The sequence below is a fragment of the Callithrix jacchus genome, chromosome 7 (assembly GCF_049354715.1).
Source record: "Callithrix jacchus isolate 240 chromosome 7, calJac240_pri, whole genome shotgun sequence".
NCBI lineage: Eukaryota > Metazoa > Chordata > Mammalia > Primates > Cebidae > Callithrix > Callithrix jacchus.
Window position 1 is genome coordinate 105,008,220 of NC_133508.1, and position 19,059 is coordinate 105,027,278.

Consider the following 19,059-nt stretch of genomic DNA (forward strand, 5'->3'; position numbering starts at 1 on the left):
ACTGTAACACATAATCAATACTGAAATCATTAACAAGATATTTTACTTTTTTATACTGAATCTTCAAGATTCAGTACATCTCAACTTGAGCTAGCCACATTTCAAGTAGTCCATGGCCACACATGGCTAGTAGCTACCATATGAGACAACACTGGTCTAGGGAACCCATTCTTTGCCTTCAGGCATTGGTAAGGCTTCAAGGAGTCTGACGCATATGAAAATCTTATTCACCTGTTTTCCTTGTCTCAGTCATCTATCATTACTCCCATTTCGTGATGTCATTTTAGCAGAAATCAGACATAATGACAGCAAATATTTATATATAGCACTTACTATGTGCCAGGAACTGTTCTTGGCATGCCCCTATATTACCTCAATTAAATCTCACAATAACTTTATGAAGTAAATATATTATTCTCATTTTGTAATGAGGCAACTGAGGCATAGAGAGGTTATGTCATTTACACAAGACTGTGAGACAGTGACAGACACGGGATTCAAATCTAAGTCATCTGCCTCCAAAGTCCCTGCTTTTAGCCACTACCCTCTCAATTAAATTTGAACAGCTCAAAATAAGATAATTACTTTCAGTTTTAATTATAACTATCAAATGATCCAAGTCTGCTCTCATGATGACATGGTCAGATAATAGCAGTGATGGCAGATGGAAGAGTTACTGGATGCACTAGCAAATTAAATTTAAAACAATTTGGGATACAAGCATGTAAACCACAGCAGGTGAGGTAAAAAAGACCACACGGGTCCAGGGGCCTGTCTGGATGACCAAGGTGGTAGTGGTGGTTGGGGAGGTTAACATGAGGTCTGTGGAAAATCTTGTCTTCGTGATTTTTCTGAGGGAAAGGCTGAATGTTTTCATCAGATGCTGAAAGATTCTCAAAGGGGTCTTTTAGATAGGTATCTGCCTCAGCAGGAGTAGGGAGTTAGGAAGAATCCAGTAAAATAATTAAGAAGATACATCCTTTTTACTTTATTAATCCATAGGCCCCCAAGGAATCACACTCAGTGAGCAAAATCAGATCCCCACATGAGAGCTTTCTGCCAAATCAGAGAGAGGGAGCCTGGTCAGTGACACCGTGGGACTGAGGCCACTTGAAGTGCTGCTACCCAGTCTCCTATGGAGAGCCCTGAACCTGCTGAAAATCCTCCTGTGGCTTCCTCCAGGTTTTAGGATCAAGGCCAAGCTCCTCAGACTACTCTAAAAAGCCCCTGTGGCCTCATGCCCAGACCCTCCCTCAGGCATCTCACTGACAGGTCCCAAAATGCACACCCTCCCCTTCACTGCTCTATGCCTTTGCAGATTCTGTTCTTTCTGCCAAATATGTCTTTTCTCTATGGTATCAGTGGGTTCACATCTCAGTTCAAAAGTTACCACCTCTGGGAAGCCTGTGTGAACACCCTCGACTGGCTCAGCAATAACTTCTCTGGAGTAGTGGCAGTAAAGCAGTATTCATTCAATTCAATAGCAGTCATACTCTACTGTAGTCTCTGAAGGCAGGGGAAGCATTCTGAGAAGTGAACTATTAGGGGATTTCATCATGTCAATATCATAGGGTGTATTTACACAAAACTAGAGACTATAGCCTACCACACACCTACGCTACATGGTAGAGCCTCTTGTAGAGGCTATAAACCAGGCTATAAACCTGGACAGCATGTTACTGTTCTGAATACTGTAGGCAATTAAAACACAACAGTAAATATTTGTGTATCTAAACATAGAAAAGGTATAGTAAAAATATGGTGTTATAATCTTTAAAATAGGTTTGTTAAAAACCAGTCGGTACCAATGGTATTATGGTCTTATGGGAATACTGCCACAGATGCGGCCTGTCGTTGACTGAAAAGTCATACAGCACATGACTGTACTACCAGTAATATTAAAAGATTAAAAGCTGGTTTTTATATGCTAGGCACTGTTCAAGTGCTTTGCATGCTCCTTTAATCCCCTTAGTAATCCTATGAGGTAGGTTCTTTCATTATTCTATTTAGTAGGATAGCAAACTGAGGCATAGAGGTTAAGCCAGTAGCCTCAGGTTACACTTGTAAGTGGCAGAGCCAAACTGTGGTTTATAGGCAATTCAGTTCTAGACCTCGCACTCCATGCCTGCCTCCACCCAGGGTCCACTTCCCTCTACTCTCATTGCCCTGGTACTTACTTTACTCCAGTATCTCCTATATTTTAGATTTCCATTTATTTGTCTCTCTCCCCACATGTTTGCAGAATTCCTGAAGGTTAAGAATGTGTCTAGCTCATCTTTGTCTCTCCAGGACCTAGTGAGGTGGTTGGTATATGGTAGATACTCAATAAAGGCACACACAGGAAAACACTGGAACAGCATTAGAAGGATAGGAGCCAGGGCTATCAACCCAGGGATGATTTAAAAAAAAAAAAAACACTAGGATAAAGAATCTTCAAATACACACTTGAACAAAGTGAGTTTTGACTTTGTCTTTTGAATCCAGCCAGTACCAAGGAGACGGTCACTTCCTAGGCCTGTTCAGTATCAGAGGGTGGAGAAGCAACTCAGAGCTTGGCAGACTTGCTCACACCTCCAAGTTCATCAGCTTTATTTTACTTTGCATGTGGATATAAGTAATAACACACCTAAGCAACAGCACACCCAAAGTCTTGACCGGCCATTATCAAGTGATGTCAGAAAAGACACATGCTGAAAAATCTCCTTTGGCTGCCTGGACATGGCTTGGATATTTCTACCTTGAGTTCCAGGATATATTTATTTCCATTACTATCTAAACTCCCCTTGGACAGCTATAAAATTTGAACTTGTAGAAAAATACTTTCCTCTTTCTCTAACAGTGAGAAAGGCAAAAGGGTTCAAGATGTAGAACACATACAGACCTCTAGGGGGAGAAGAAGTTCTCTCTAGCCCAGTCAGAGATTGCATCAGGATTGTGGCCCAGCCTACCCACTCGCAAATAAATGCTGTCAGCCATAACATCCACCCTTTACACTGCATCTAGAATGCAAAAGAAACCACCACCTTCCCATGTACATGGATGGATGTCAGCATCACCTGTTATTAACAATCAAACCATAAATCTGTATTGACTCTCATCTCATCTCCTTCCATAAGAAATAATGACATTAATTTAGTTATTATCGAGAGGTTTACTGAATGCTAACTCATGTGCCAGGGATGGTTGTGGGTACTGGAGATGCGATGGTGAATGAAGTATATTACATTCTTGACTTGAGGCCCTTACATTGTAATGGGAGACAGCAAACAAAAACAAATATAAAGAAGTAAATAAGATCATTTCAAACAGTAAGTTCTACAAATGTTTTCATACATGCAAAGAGTGAAGTGACCTAATGAAGAGTTTAACAAGGTCTCTTCAGCAGCTGTGTGGAGGTGTAGTGAAGAGGCAATAGCAGACAAATGGTGACCAAGTATGAGGCCATTTGATTGTTCAGGTGAGATACGGTACCTCAGAAGGCGAGAAGTAGACAAATTCAGTATAGGTTCTGGAGCCTAAACAGCTAGGACTTGCTGATGAAGTGGATACAGGGGATCAAGCAACTGGGTTAATGATGGTTTCATTTATTCAGGGAGAAAACAGGTTGAGGGAAGAAGAAAATCAAGAATTCTGATGTGATCTGGTTAACTTTTAGACATCCAAGGGCAGATGTCAAGAAAGCATTAAGAAGCCTAGAACCATGCTGTCTAATAACAGGCACATGCGGGTCTTTACATTTAAAATACAACTAAAAACTCACTTCCCAGTTGCATGAACCACATTTCAAGTGGCCAAGCAGCCACTGAGGCAGCTACTCTATGGAACGGCACAGGTCCTATATGGTTTCACTTGCAAAGTCTGATATCATGGTATCTCAAAAGGCAAAACAGATGTAAAAGGGCTTTTGACACACATAAAGCCCCTACTGTAAAAGGTAAATACTCCACAAAGGTGGGGCAAAGTTGAGGGAAATATACCCTAAGCTTTGAGTCTATCCTAAAAATTTGCCTTTATTAGATGTTTGGAGGACTACCAACTTCGTAAAGTAATACTATGCGTCAAAGAATCATAAATTCATTCTTGAGCTCCAAAGGTTAAGGACAGACAATAGGGATTAAAATGCTGGCATTTTGCCCCATTGTACAAAAGCTTCTGTCCCAGAGAACAGCGCACCCCAAAAGGCTGAAGTGGCCTACTTTAACCAAATGGTACCACCCCATTATCTCCACCTTGGGACTGGCTCCTGGCTGGAAGAGCTGGTCTAGGCTGTTCGTCAGGAGAAACTCTTTTTACCTGGTTACTGTCCTAATCCACAGTGAGCTTCTGAAGACTAAGTTTCGTTTCTAATTGAGGAACTGGTGGTATATGTACTCAATTAGCTTAAAGTTGGGAGAAAAGTATTCAGATAATGCCAAAAACAATATGAATTTTAAAAATACACAGAGATTCCTATTTCATCACACTTTAAGAGAATAAGTGAAAAAGTCAGAGTAAACAAGAAATTGAAATGTTATACTCAACATATTTTTTTCCCCGTTTTTGTACTGAAAGGACAATGGCAGTTTTAAAAGGATGGCAAGCTTCTTCGGAATTTACCCATGTTTCTAGCATCCTAGTGCTGCTATTTATTTTTGCATGTTGCCCTTGATGGACACGTGTTTTTATGTGACTATGGACATAGTTTATATGCTATTGATAGTAAAGGCTTTGGAATTGGACAGATCTAGATTTGAATGTCGGATTCTCAACTAATGAGATGCAATTCATCTCTAGTCCTTAATTTCCTAAAGTGTAAAATAGGGTTAATATTATCTTTTGTATATACTTGCTGTAAGGATAAAAAGAGAAAAGCTTAGCACAGTGCCACTAGAAAAAACTCCATGATTTATGGCTATTATTCCTTTTTAAAATTTCACTTTAAATTTTAAATATTTTAGATATTTAAACTACACATAGTTTATGTGTGTGTCTATGAGTATTAAACAATACACATAGACATAGTGTTTCATGTTGAGAAGGCACAATTTCTTAAATCAATCCTCTAATGCTGGATAGTTACCACCAGTTTTTATTGTCAGAAACATGATTACATTGGACATCTTCATGGCTTAGCTTTTTCATTCCTTTATCTTATTTCTCTGGCTTCTCTAAATTCCTAACACAATTACTAGTTTTTTATTTTAAAAGGGTTTTTATTAGCATACAATAATATCACCTGCAAAATAATGCACAGTTCCTGAGATCCTCATATTTTATACATAAAATAGTATTCTTAAGACTGTTTTATTTTGTATTTGTAAGATAATTAGAAGCAACATTTTTCATGTTTGTTCATTAATGGTTTGCCACCTTGAAAAATAATAGTTTTATGTTTTTTGGTCATTCAGGTACTATGATTCTGATGTTTTTCTTGTAAGTTTAAATGAGTTCTTTGTAGTGCACAATAATCAATAGGTAATATATATATTTGCTACAAATAGATTCCCAAAACTTATGCAATTTTAAGATAAGTATCTTTTCATTTATATAGCATTTAATAAATAATATGCTACAACTATATTTTGTACAAACTTCAAGAGCTATGATGTTTCAAGGCAAAGTGTTTGGCTTTTGATTGTGTTTCAAAGTCAATTTACATCCACTTTGAATCTTCACAGCAACTCTGTGAGTGAGCTGGGGAGTATAGTAATGCCTCCTCTACAGCAGAGAAAACAGATCCAAACAGGCCAGGTGACTTAGACAGGATCACTGCATCTTGCAGTTGGCACAACCGGACTGAATCCTTCTTTCTCTGAGTCACAGGACCCCTTGTGAAAGGAAGCTTGCAAAGTAAAAGTGAAGAGATGTATTTTGTGCAAAATGGATTATTATTCAAAGCACCAATTCTATATTTTTTTCTATAAGAAAGCCTTTACACAGAGCATCAGAGAACCATGTTTGCTTCACTGGAGGATCTCAAGAAATGTTAGCATCATTTCAGCAAATTTACTATAACAATGGCTTACAAAATGGACCCATCCTCACATAGCTTTTTATAAAGGCAAAATAATTTAAATAACTTAAACCTAAATTAAGTTTTGCTTTATTATTATTATTTTTACCCGGCATAAATACCACTTAATCTCCCAATTATTCCCTCATTCTTTGGCTCAATGAAACCATTCTTCTCTGAGAATTTCTACAACCTTTTCTACCTCCTTCTTTTTATCACAGATGTTTGGGAATATGTTGCACTTCTCTGGCTGGGTGGTAAGGTCTCAAGGGTTCATATTTTATTTGTATCTCCTAAATTGCCTGGCATTTCACTCTGCATGGAGAAGCACTTGTTCAATGTTTTACAGATATATGGGGAAGAATTTTACATAGTTAAGGGAACAGTTTTTTCAAAAAGGTAATTTCATTAAAATAAGAGCATTAAAGTACAGGATGCACTAACTGTATTCTCTTGGCTACGCCATTCCTTATTTTGGCAAGCATTCTGTTACGAGACACTTCTAATGCATTCTTAGGCTGGAAGTCTGTATTAGCGAAACAATACTAAACTACATTAAACACAATGTCTAAAAACGTTTCCAACCTTGTACAAATCTGTATAAACATGTAGCGATATCTGTGATGTTTTATTTGCAAATTCAGATATAATTTCTCAAAAATTCACTGTGTACACACACAGACACACATACAGCACAAAAGCACTAAAGTCTTGGTCAGCATTTGGGAAAAACTCAGATAAAATATGGAACATCTGTTTCCTAATACCAGGAAAATTTGCAGGAAATGATTAATGTTAACTAGGGAGAAAAAAATAATCTGGATCAAATTATGAAATGAAAACATCCAAAATTCACAATGTAATACAGATCTTCAAAACTGAGGATGATTTAACATTTTATTGCAATACCTGTCACAGTATTTCTACATTTTTATTCCATGTATTTACCAATAAACATAAAACTGAATGCCTCAGCCTATACAATACTCTCAGATTCTGTGTCTCCCCACTGATGTTTATGTCACCCTTGGCAGTTGGGGTTAGCTGTTTTGTGTGTATTTCCATAATGTGCCCAGTGCCTTGTGGGACAAACTAGGACCTAACACTAAATTGGACAGTGGTCCCCCAGATAGAGAGGATCTTTTGAGAAAGATCTAGCATAGCTATGCCTCCCAAGGAGAATTTGAGGGACAATGATGGACAGCCACAGAGCAAAGCCAAAGAAAACTGAAAGATGAAGAGGGTTTGTAGCTCGTTGGCTCTTCTGCCATGCTTGTAAGTGTCTCTAACCCTACTATGTGTTTGGCAATGTGGAGGGTGGTAGGGACAAAACAGAGAACAAAATATAGTCCCTCTCTGGGCCGGGCACAGTGGCTCACACCGGTAATACCTGCACTTTGGGAGGCTAAAGCGGGTGGATCACTTGAGGTCAGGGGTTTGAGACTGGCCAACATGGTGAAACCCTGTCTCTACTAAAAACACAAAAAACAAACAACAACAACAACAAAACAATAAAAAGAAACCTAGCCAGGCATGATGGCATGTGCCTATAATCCTGGCTACTTGGGAAGCTGAGGCAGAAGAATTGCTTGAACCTGTGAGGTGGAGGTTGCAATGAGCAGAGATTGAGCCACTGCACTCCATCCTACACGACACAGTGAGACCCTCTCGCTCACTTGCACTCTGTATGTGTGTGTGTGTGTGTGTGTGTGTGTGTGTGTGTGTGTGAAGTCCCTTTCCTCAAGGAATCCACAATAAATAATATAAACACCACCACCATACAAATACAAACAACAGGCCACCATAGCTCCAGTGGTAAATAATCTAACTGCAGTGAGTACAAGCAACTCTGAGAACAGGGGACACTTATACCAGTCCAGGATGATCATGCAAAGCTTCCAGGAGGAAGCAGGGTGGAAGCTAAAATGTACAGAATAACCAGCATTTACCACAAGAGGAAAGGAGGGAGGTATAAGTATGGTAGAGGGAACAGCTTGTGCCAAGGCCTGAGAGGAAGCAAGTCCCTAAGCACCTTGGGGGATGCAAAGAGCTTGGTGCACTGGGGCAAAGAGTTCTCAAGCGGAGAGAGGTCTTATTAACTAACAGGCAATAGGCAAAACCCAAAGCAGGTGGCTTCAGTGAAAACCACAGGACCAACTTAAATGACCCAGAATCTCCAGCATCTTCACATCAGAAAGGGCTAGCACTGATGGGGGAACAGCCAAAGCCCTTTTAGGTAACAGGCCTCTAAGAGGCAGAAGAAGATAGACCATCCCATGGCCACAACCTCACAGAGTCAACGCTGGTTTCGATTCCAAGGAAAAACCAATAGCCAGCTACCCAACCCAACAGATAGGAGCAGTGAGGAGGCACAACCCCAAGAGGAAGACAGAGTTATCTCCATCTTACAGACAACTGCTGGCTTTAGAAGACAGTATTTATCAATATTCCTTTCTGTTAATTGATCCAGCTTCTCACTAGGAAAAGCAACTCATCTTGCTTTGCCTGGGACTTCCCAGTTTTTGTACTGAAAGTCTCATTCCCAATAATCCCCTCAGTGCCAGGCAAGCTAAGATGGCTGGCCAGCCTGCTCAGAGTTTGTGAGATACATGAAGTGGGCAATGGGATTTATGACACAGGTTTTAGTACTGGGACTAGTGCAAAGTTACATGTGACTGACCTCCCCAAGCTAATTTGGATCCTTTGAACCACAGGACCTTTTGGAATAGCTTAGTGGCTTTTCCAAGGCTCCAATATAATTTGCCATACTTTATACTGAGTAATATTTGCAAAGCAAAAGCCTAGCTGAGGACTTAGAGATTACTATCTGCACGCTAACGTCAAAGAATTGCATACTTCACAGCAATTAGCCAGAAGAGTGGTCTGAAATTAGTTGTTGTTAACTGAAACTTAATCAAGTATCTTTCAGCTTTAATTTGTTTTGAGACAGCGTCTGTTTCTGTCACTTAGGCTGAAGTACAGTGGTGGAATCAGGTCACAGCTCACTGTGACCTCTACCTCCTGGGCTCACACAATCCTCTTCAGCTTCCCTAGTAGCTCGGACTACAGGTGCACTTCACCACACCCAGCTAGTTTTTGTATTTTTTATAGAGACAGTGTCTTGCTGTGTTTTCCAGGCTGGTTTTAAACTCCTGGCCTCAAGCCATTCTTCTGCATTAGCCTCCTGAAACATAAAGATTTAAGGCATGAACCACTGTGCCTGGCCAGCTTTAACTTTTGACATTGAAGATCTTCCTATAATGAATTAAGTCTACTTACAGCATAGTATACATATTTTCATATATCTTTGTTAATCCTAGCCTTACTTATTGCAATGGCTTACATTCTTACTGTTCAGCAGACTTAAGGTTTAGAAGACAGCAAGAACAGACTATAGTTTCCAATAAATACAGTCACAATAGAGTGGTTGACAAATCTTTATAGAATGAATGATGGTGGAAAAGTGGGTCGTACAGAACTACAAAAAAGAAACTGATCAGGACTCTGAATGAGATAAAGGCTATGCTTGTGCTTTTGCTACAGTGTTGTTGACAAAAGCAGCGGGAGTTCGGAACTGATGCACGCAGTTCTTGTCTGATAAAAAAAAGCAAAAGCTCTTCAAGAGCAGTCCTTCCTTTACAAGGGTGGTAATGAATAAAATAGGCAATATGGCCTTCAGTCAGCAGAGATGCAGAAAGACTTCAATGGTTAAGACCAAGGGCCTACTATTGAGTCCTGATTCAAAAGGCATCCCCACCCTCAGGAAGCTCAGGAACTGTCATCCAGGTGAATGCTCCTTGATAAGAATCCTGACATAAAAATGGATGAAGATATGTGCCTTAGAATCTTTCTCTGACAAAAGCAGTGATTTCTAACACATTTTTGGTTAGTTTTCAATGAAAAGATATTTCTAACATCTAATTGTGTTTGAATGGAACTATATTAAAAACAGCTTTTCAGCCGGGTGCGGTGGCTCATGCCTGTAATCCCAGCACTTTGGGAGGCTGAGGCGGGCGGATCACGAGGTCAGGAGATCAAGACCATCCTGGCCAACATGGTGAAAACCTATCTGTACTAAAAATACAAAAATTGGCTGGGCATGGTGGTGCATGCCTGTAATCCCAGCTATTTGGGGGGCTGACTCAGGAGAATCACTTAAACCAGGGAGTCGGGGGTTGAGGTGAGCGCAGATTGCACCATTGCCCTCCAGCCTGGTGGCGGAGTGAGACTCCATCTCAAAAAACAAAACAAAACAAAAAACAGCTTTTCATTAGCCTCAGCAAACTAAAAAAAAAAATTAGAGTAAAATTTAGCAGTATATTTTACTGGTGATATAACCATGATTCCCTCTAAAAATTCCAGTTTTATTAAAGTATTCTAGGTAACTGAGACCTTGCTACTATATGTTGAAAATAAACATTTTTCCCATGAGGCTTAGTTCTCTAATGCTATTACTCCTTCTGCCAACACCTTTGCATCAGACACAGACAGAATCACAGCAAACATATTCAGGTTATGTCCGCTGCAGAGTCAGGCAGCACAACTGGGCACTGCCCTGGGCCTGGATCAGAAAAGCAAGAGCTGGAAGGGTTTGTTTCCACTCTGCCAAACCTTTGGTATAGATGAGCGCCCTTCTGAGGCCTTGGATTCAGAAGGAGAAAAGAGAAGTGCTCCTCAAGTGAGGCTGTGAGCCGCCCTCCAAGACCTGCACATTCACAGATGTGTGAGGCGGGTGTGATACAAAGTATCCCACGCTGGTTGTGGGACTTTGACTCAGCAGAATAGTTTAGTCTTAAACTCTACCCACCAAAACATGGATTAGCGAAGAAATTTTTCTGTCACTGAAAACCAAAGAAGAAGGTAAGAGATACAGGTTCTAAGGACTTGCTCTTCTTTTTCTGTATCATCAAGAGATCAACAGCTTATTAAAAAACAAAAGCAAAACATTGAACCGTGTTCAACACAATCCACTCAAAGACACAACTCAACAGGAAGACAATTCTGAAGAACACCAGCATATCCAGTACAATCTACCTGTTCTTACACCTACCACCTGCTTCCTGGGTAAAGCCACCGTTGCTGCCTCTATTGTAATATTAGTTTGCACCCCAGCCTCTACCAGGCATCCTTACAGATCTTTCCATTTCACATACATTCTGAACTACATAGACAATCTGCTGCCCATCATTTGGGGAAATAGACAAGCATATAATCATCGTCCCAGCCAAAAAACCCAGAGCCAAGAAAAAAAATCTGTCATCCACTGTACCACAGTGGGGAGATTTAAAGGCAGCTCAGGGCATTCAACAACGTTTTATCTGTCAAGTCAGCCACTTCTGTGCCCAACCCTTTCCCTCAGATCTCCTGTTTCCCATTTATTTATGTATCTGCATCAACAACTTGATTGTAAGGTTCCCTGACTGCATGGGCCATACTTTATTCTTAGATGTATTTGTTTTCCTTCCCACAAGAATTATGTCTTTACTTGGAAGCACCCTAGGTTTGTAATAAATGAAAAAAGCACTCTGGAGGTACATATTTATACCTAATTATCTAAAATTGAACTGTTCACAGTGGCTCAGGGAAAGGGTTCAGGGAAAGGGTAAAACAAGAGCTAATTCTGAAATTCAGAAACTGTTCACAGAAACAAAAGCCAGCTTTTGTTCATGTGAGCATGTCTCTAATTTCAGGAACAATTGTGGATACTATGATGTAAATACAGTTTTCCTTAATCTTTTAAAATTCGCACTCACTTCTGATAACCTTACCTTCCCTAGTCAGATTCAGATATACCCATCCTTAGCTGTCTTAGGAAACTGTGATATGTATTTTTAGTCTCTTTTGCTGAATTCTCTCCTCTTCCCCAAATCTGGTGACTCTCAAATCTGGATCTCCAGTCTCAGCTTGCTCTTTGAAGTCCAGACTTACTCATCTGAGTGACTCCTTAATGTCTCCCCTAGGATGCTTATAAGGCATCACAAACAACTATGCAGTGGCCAGTCATCTCCCACACTGCTCTCCTCTTGAGGATCCCAGGGGACATCAATGGTACTGACAGGACTCCGCCATCCATGCCCTCGTTCAAACCAAAATATTCATTCATTTTTGGCTCCTTTCTCACTAACTGCATATCCAATCAATCTATCAGCAAATCCTGTCAGCCCTACCTTCAAAATACCTCCAGAATCCAATCATGAGTTGGCATCTCCTCTACTCCCATCTGGGCAAACTAGCAGCATCTGTCACCTGGATGACTTCAAGAGTTTCCTCTGCTGATCTGGGCTTCACACTTGCTCCCTCCTCAACCCCCCATCTAGTCTCCATGAGTCACTACTCCCTAACTCAAAACTCTGCAACATTTCCCGGCATGCCTAATACACTCACTCACGTCCACTCCTTGGCCCACCAGGCACTACGAGAATTGGCGCTGGCTCACTCTATCCAGCCGCACTGACTCCTGCTTCTCCTTAAATCTGCCAAGCAATGCTGTGTCTCAAGTTCTTCCTTCTGCTTAAACGTCTCACAGACACTGTGGGCCTGCACGTCTCACTGCCTCACTTCCTCCAGGTCTCTGGGTCAAGCATTACCTCCCCAGAAAGGCCCTACTCTCTCTTCCCTCACTCTGCTTTGTGTTTCTTCATGGTACTTAACCCTTCCTGGCACTCTATTTTCTATCTGTTGAATTATTAGCCCTCTCCTTCACTGGAACGTAAATGCCATAAGAAAAGGATGTTGTTTGTTTACTGTGGTACTCCCAGTGCCTGAGGCAACGCCTGACATAGGCTAGGCATTCAAGAAAAATTACACATTTTTTGGTTACTGAATGAATGCATATTCTCGACTGGCCAAAAATATTTTATTGAACTGGATTTTCCTGATGCTTGTATTATGAAAATAAATATTTCCCTTTTCCCAAGTGAATCATAAGATAAGGCATAATTTTTAAACTACATATGCCTTCTCACTTAAGATTCAGATATCTGCTCATTGGGGTGTTTCAATGTATAAAACCTCATGGCTACAATCTGAATTTTTACCAAGCATCTGACATGTTTTGTAGTCTTTCGCCTCTAACTAAAGGCTTAAGCTTTGTTACCTTTAAAAAATGCTTGCAGAATTAAGCTAATAATGGCACTGTCTGCCTTATTTGTGGTAGTGGCAGTGCTTTTTTTTTTTTCCTCAGTTGTGTCTGAGTAAGGCTGGCTCAGATTTCAATGCCAAGTAGTTTGCCACACAACTTCTGTTGTATGGTTCCATGCAGTTTGGGCCCAGCAGCCACAGAACACACTGTGGAATATTAAGAAAACTCCTTGGAGAAGACCCGGAAGGAAGCACAGACCCCTTCTGCCAGGAGTCTCCAATACATTTGAGTTTTCTGGTTGCTCCGTCAGTATTGGTGCTTTTGAGCAGTGTTTCTTTCATGAATGAACCCCATTTATCATGATGCACTCAGTGGGTAGAGCTAGCTCCCAGGGGACAGCCATTCTCCCAGCCTCTGACATTTTCCCAGTGTGACAGTGGATACCACCCCACAGAAACTACTAGCACTCTGTGAATTCCACCTTGGATGCTTAGCAAACCTCAGCTTCAGAGAGTTCAGCCAACTGGAAATTGTCTCGTGTCTTTTCTTCTTTTCTTAAAGCATAATCTTTCTGGATCTTTTACATATAAGACTGGAATTCTTGTGTAAAAACAAAGATAGTCATAATCCTGACTCATTTGAGAACAAAGTCAGACACAGCTTAGCTCAAAGATCGGGTCAAATTCTAACATCAATAACATCAGTAACATAAATAACACAGATGGGTATCAGTTCTGCCCTTTCACCTCCTTAATAAATAAAATGCCATAAATCATCTGCAAGTCTTGGTGAACTTTGATTTCCACGTATTTCTTTAAAGCTTAAAAGTTATAATCTTTATGATGTGAAATGCTATTTATTTGTTTGGGAATTTAAGTTGTTAGGTGGTTTGTCCAAAAGAAGAAAATGGTAGATACCAAATACTAAGCATTTGGTCATTCAAGTCAAAAGCTCCCATGAAAGCTGTTTGATTTTTTTTTAAAACCACAAATCCAGACTCGCAGAACGTTGTCCTTGAGCAGTTTAACTCTGGACTGAATTCCACTGCAGTCTGCATCCCTCTCGGGCTGTGCGAGTGGCTTTCTTCCTCTGTTCTCTGAATACTGAATTTGGGAAGAGCCAACATAAACCCCATGCTGCTGACATTCTGAACGACCCCCAAATTCCTGCACTCTTCTGCAAAGCTTCACTGCCAACCCTCCTCCCTGCCCCCTTCTTCCTCAAACACTGTTTTACATGTTTTTCTTGTCACTCCCTTTGTTGGGGAAGTATTTTATTAACAGTCCTTTGACCAGTTTCAGCACAGTTTCTGGCGTTAGTCAGGGTTGCAGCTTTTTAGAGGCCTACCACTGACTCCAGAACATACTTCTCTATTTGCATTCGTTTACTCTTTTCTTTCGCCATCCAAAAAGGAAGAGGGGGGATCAACTCTCACAGAGAGACATACAGTCACAAAAACCTTTCTACTCAGCATAAAATCAACAGACTCTTAAGACACCAAATGGGGGCTCGAAAATCCTGACTCCCTTAACCCAGATAATAAAGTCTTATAAGTAAACCATATCCACTAAGGTTTAATACTTGCTTTTTCTTCCCGCTTATTACTTTTGTGAAAGTGTGGCCAACATAAGGCTGTCCATCCTACCAGATGGTCCCAACATCTCCTGCTAGCAGAACCTGGGCTTGTTGGAGCAGAAACCCTGTGAGCTCGGGAGAGATGGGAGCTGTAGTTTAAGGGTGGGCCTTTGCCCTGATCACTCCAATGAGGCCTGAGGGGAGATGATGGGAGGATGCTGGGGAAGGATTCTGCTTCCTCCCAGAAGCCAGGGGTAGCGTGATCCCTGCCTCTTGGTTCCCAACTTTGAAACTGGTCATGAGGCACAGAACCATGACGGCCATTTGATGACCACGAGAAAGCAAGTCTCAATTTAAAAAACTTAATACAACAAAGAGGGTGGGTTGCAGAAATGAAAAGAGCATAGGTCTTTCACGGCAAACAGCAGAAGCAGCTGCATCCTCCAAGCATTCTGAAGATGTGGAGAAACAACTCCCTACTTGTTAGGGTACAATTAGTCCAGTTTTTCTGTTACTTACAGTCCTGATATATATGAGGTCACAAAAGAAATGCTTAAGGCTTCTTAATTTGGTCTCCTCTAACGTAGAATTGGGAAAACTTTTGTTTAGCAAACTTCAAGCTAATAGGGCAAGTATGACTTGTTTCAGGTATATATATATGTATGTATGTATATGTGTGTGTGTGTATGTATATATATTTTTTGAGATGGAGTCTTGCTCTGTTGCCCAGGCTAGAGTGCAGTGACACGATCTCAGCTCACTGCAAACTCTGGCTCCTGGGTTCAAGCAATTCTCTGGTCTCAGCCCCCTGAGTAGCTAGGATTACAGGCACATGCCACTACCCCTGCCTAATTTTTTTTTGTATTTTTAGTAGAGACAGGGTTTCACCATGTTGGCCAGGCTGGTCGTGAAGGCCTGACCTCATGATCCGTCCACCTTGGCCTCCCAAAGTACTGGGATTATAGGTGTAAGCTACCATGCCCAGCCTCCAGATATATTTGTATGATTTAGTGCAGAGGCCCTTGGGCTTTCTCAATCCAGAGCAGTTGCTCCGTCCAGCTATCCAACTAACTAACCATCTATCTATCCACCCACCCACCCACACATCCATCACCTACCCACCAATCCATTTCTTATTTTTTCTCTAACAACAACCAACTACTGAGCCAGGCACTTCACTAGGCACTGTGGATCCAAACACTCTAAATGACAGAGAATATGATACCCATTTCAGAGATACGGACACAGGTTTAGAAGGTTTCAATGTTTTTCCTAAAGTCTACAAGTATAGAGTTAGGATTCAAATCTAGGATGTGCGAATTCAAAGGCCTTGTGCTTTTTACTAGCCCACGCAGCTTCAAATGCTAGTCATCACTTTGTTGGCCTGATTTAAAAATAACAAAAACTGCACTGCTTTTTTTCCCCCAATTCTGCTATTTGCAGTTAAAGAAGCTATTTGCAGTTAAAGTACACTGCACCCTTTCTTGATGTTTGATGTACCCAGACCAAAGGTCCATCTAGAAGTCTGACGGACACCATGCCTGCAGGATGGCAGCCCACCATGACGATCTCTTTTTCAACTGCACACCTGCGCATCTGCAGGCTGCTGTCTGCACTGCAAGTCAGAGACCTTTTCTACCTTGCTTACCTGTGCTGAGTACACTCTGTGGCACTTACTATGTCGTCCATACATATCTGCTGATTAAATGTATAAGAAAAAATAAGCCAAAGAATAAGATGCTGTCTCAGGAAATCCTGAATGCCAGTTCTTAGGACTCTTAATTTAATGAGTTGGTATCACTTCAAAAACCTTGGCAGAGAGTCCCATTCCAGAAGGTGTTTAATAAGCTGCTGACTAAGCTCTCTGGACACAATGTTTATAGCAAATATGTTCTCATCTGTGAAACCCTGGAAACAACCCAAATATCCAGTATTTGGAAGAAAAGTTGAACCAATGGCCACTTATCAGTGCAGGGGTTTATTTTATTGCCATTACAAGAAAAAGGATGTGGAGTGTGAGGACACAGGAAAAGGGCAGCATGAACCAAGGTCAGATGCAATGGCAGACCAACAGAGAATGAATACACTGACTGCAACTATGCAAAAAATATGCACGTGGAAACTAAATAGCATGAGAATGTGAAACTGAACTCCTAAGAATACTTTCTCCTACATGTACAATAAAAATTCAGAATTTAATAATTGACAACTGGCTCTTCTTTCTCCTGTTTAATCTCTATAACGCTTCTTATGATCAATGTTATTGAATCTTATAAGATGCAGGCTCACAATTTAACACATGACTGATTTAGAAAAACATGCTGTCTATGTGCCTATGATGAAAATAAATGCCCTACTGACAAAAGGCATCCATTTATTTGGCAGGCTAAACATATCTATTTATTTGGATCTATTTATTTGGCAGGCTAAACATATACTACATTATTCCCAGTGTCTGAATGCTGTGTGTGTGAAAAGCCTGATACACACATACTCTTTTCACATTTCACATTCAGATAACCCAGTCTTTCCTTTTCAAGGACAACCATTCCCTGCGGAGACTGGCACACTCAGGATGCTTTCTGCTTGAGGCTTGCATTTCCATGCTTTTCTCTTAGCTAACTCTGGTTCATTCAAGAATTCTTGAACTTGAGTGTACCTTTCTCAGATAACGAGTATCATTTATTGACTATTTTACTACATACTAGGTATGTCTGTAAGCACTTTCCCATGAGCTCATGTTAATCATGTTTTCTAGTATGACCTCAAATACAGAGTATATGACAAATAGCAGGCACTCAATAAATATATATTTACTAGTCAAGTTATGCTTTAGTTCATGTAACTCTCATGTCCACATTACTAGAGTGGTATTATAATTATTGCTGTTTTATAGGTAGGGTGCAGAGAGGTAAAGTCAATTGCTTAATGGCCAATATTTTGCTAAGGTCAACAGAAATGGGGTAGTGTTATTCGTTTTTCATTGCTATAAAGTAATACCTGAGGCTGGATAATTTATAAAGAAAAGAGGTTTATGGGGCTCACAGTTCTGTGGGCTGTGTAAGAACCACAGTGCTGGAATCTGCTTCTGGTTAGGGCCTCAGGAAGCTTCCACTCATGGTGAAAGGTAAAGGGGAAACACGTGTGTCACTTGGTGAGATAGATGTCAAGAGAGATGTTTAAACAACCAGCTTGTGTGTGAACTAATAAAGTGAGAACTCACTCATTACCTTGGGGAGGCACCAAGTTATTTATGAGGAATCTGCTGCCATGACCCAAACATATCCCACTAGGCTCCACCTCCAACATTGGGGATCACATTTTAACATGAGATTTGGAGGAGACAAACATCCAAACTAAATCATGTAGTCAGCTTCCTACCTCAGCTAACCACATTTCAATCCCCAGCTCATTCTCAATGGGAATGTTATACTTTTATGACTTAAAAATTAAGTGATAAAGCACAGAAAGTCATGCTCTTCAGAATAAGCTGCAAAATTATTTTTCTACTCATATCTAACTCATCCTGCCATTAAGATACAGGTTCTTGAAAGGCAGATACCTCCTGCCTTTGACTGAGACCCCATGTCCTTTGTATGCCAATGGAAGGTGAAAATACGCTCCCAAAATGCCTCACCAAGTAAGGACTAGACCAGCCAGAGGCAAGTAGTCCCACTGCTTGTTGAACACTGAGCTTCAAAAGCATAACTGAGTCAGACAGCACAAAACCATAAGTTAAATCACCTGTTAAAGCAGAACAACTCAAGTAGGAACTACATAAAAATAAAACTTAACCCTCCACACTCACTCTATAGAAGCTAACTAGGAGAGCGTAGCTTAGGGAAAACAGCCCCTCATTGTGATAGTTCTGACTTTTGAAAAATCTTAACTTATTTCACTCAAATGATTCCCATTTAAACGGTCTATACTTTACAGAAGAGGTTCTGACCTAGAAAATAGAATGGGAAATGGAAAAAATAATGATCAGTCTAATTCCAGTCAACCAGGGCGCTACATATCCACATCATGGCATGCACATAGCATTTAACAAGAGAACCATCCCCTCAGAGCCATGGCCTTCCCTCAGGCGACTGTGCCAGCTAGGCTCATCAAGTTCTATTGTAAATAGGGCTGAGATGACATGTGTCTCCACTGGCCACTGGATAACCACAGTGGCCTCGAAACCAGCCTCTCTGGCTCAAATACTTCCTACTCCTTAAACTGGTCCACTCTTGCCCAAACTCCATTTTCAGTCCTATGTTCAAGAACCCACAGGAGGTTCCTCTCACTTTCTGCCTCAGTCGGCCCCCTCCTGTTTGCTTTCCAATGCCCTACACCAGGGGTCCCTAACTCCCAGGCATGGACTGTTAAGAACTCGGCTGTACAGCATGAGGTGAGTGGCAGGTGGGCA

At 40.9% G+C, this 19,059-nt stretch overlaps 1 protein-coding gene across 4 annotated transcripts in view; it reads right to left on the reverse strand.

Annotated features, from left to right (window-relative positions):
- Nucleotides 1-19,059, reverse strand: part of GNG12 (G protein subunit gamma 12) — a 131,548-nt gene that overhangs the window by 76,702 nt on the left and 35,787 nt on the right. The window lies entirely within an intron of this gene.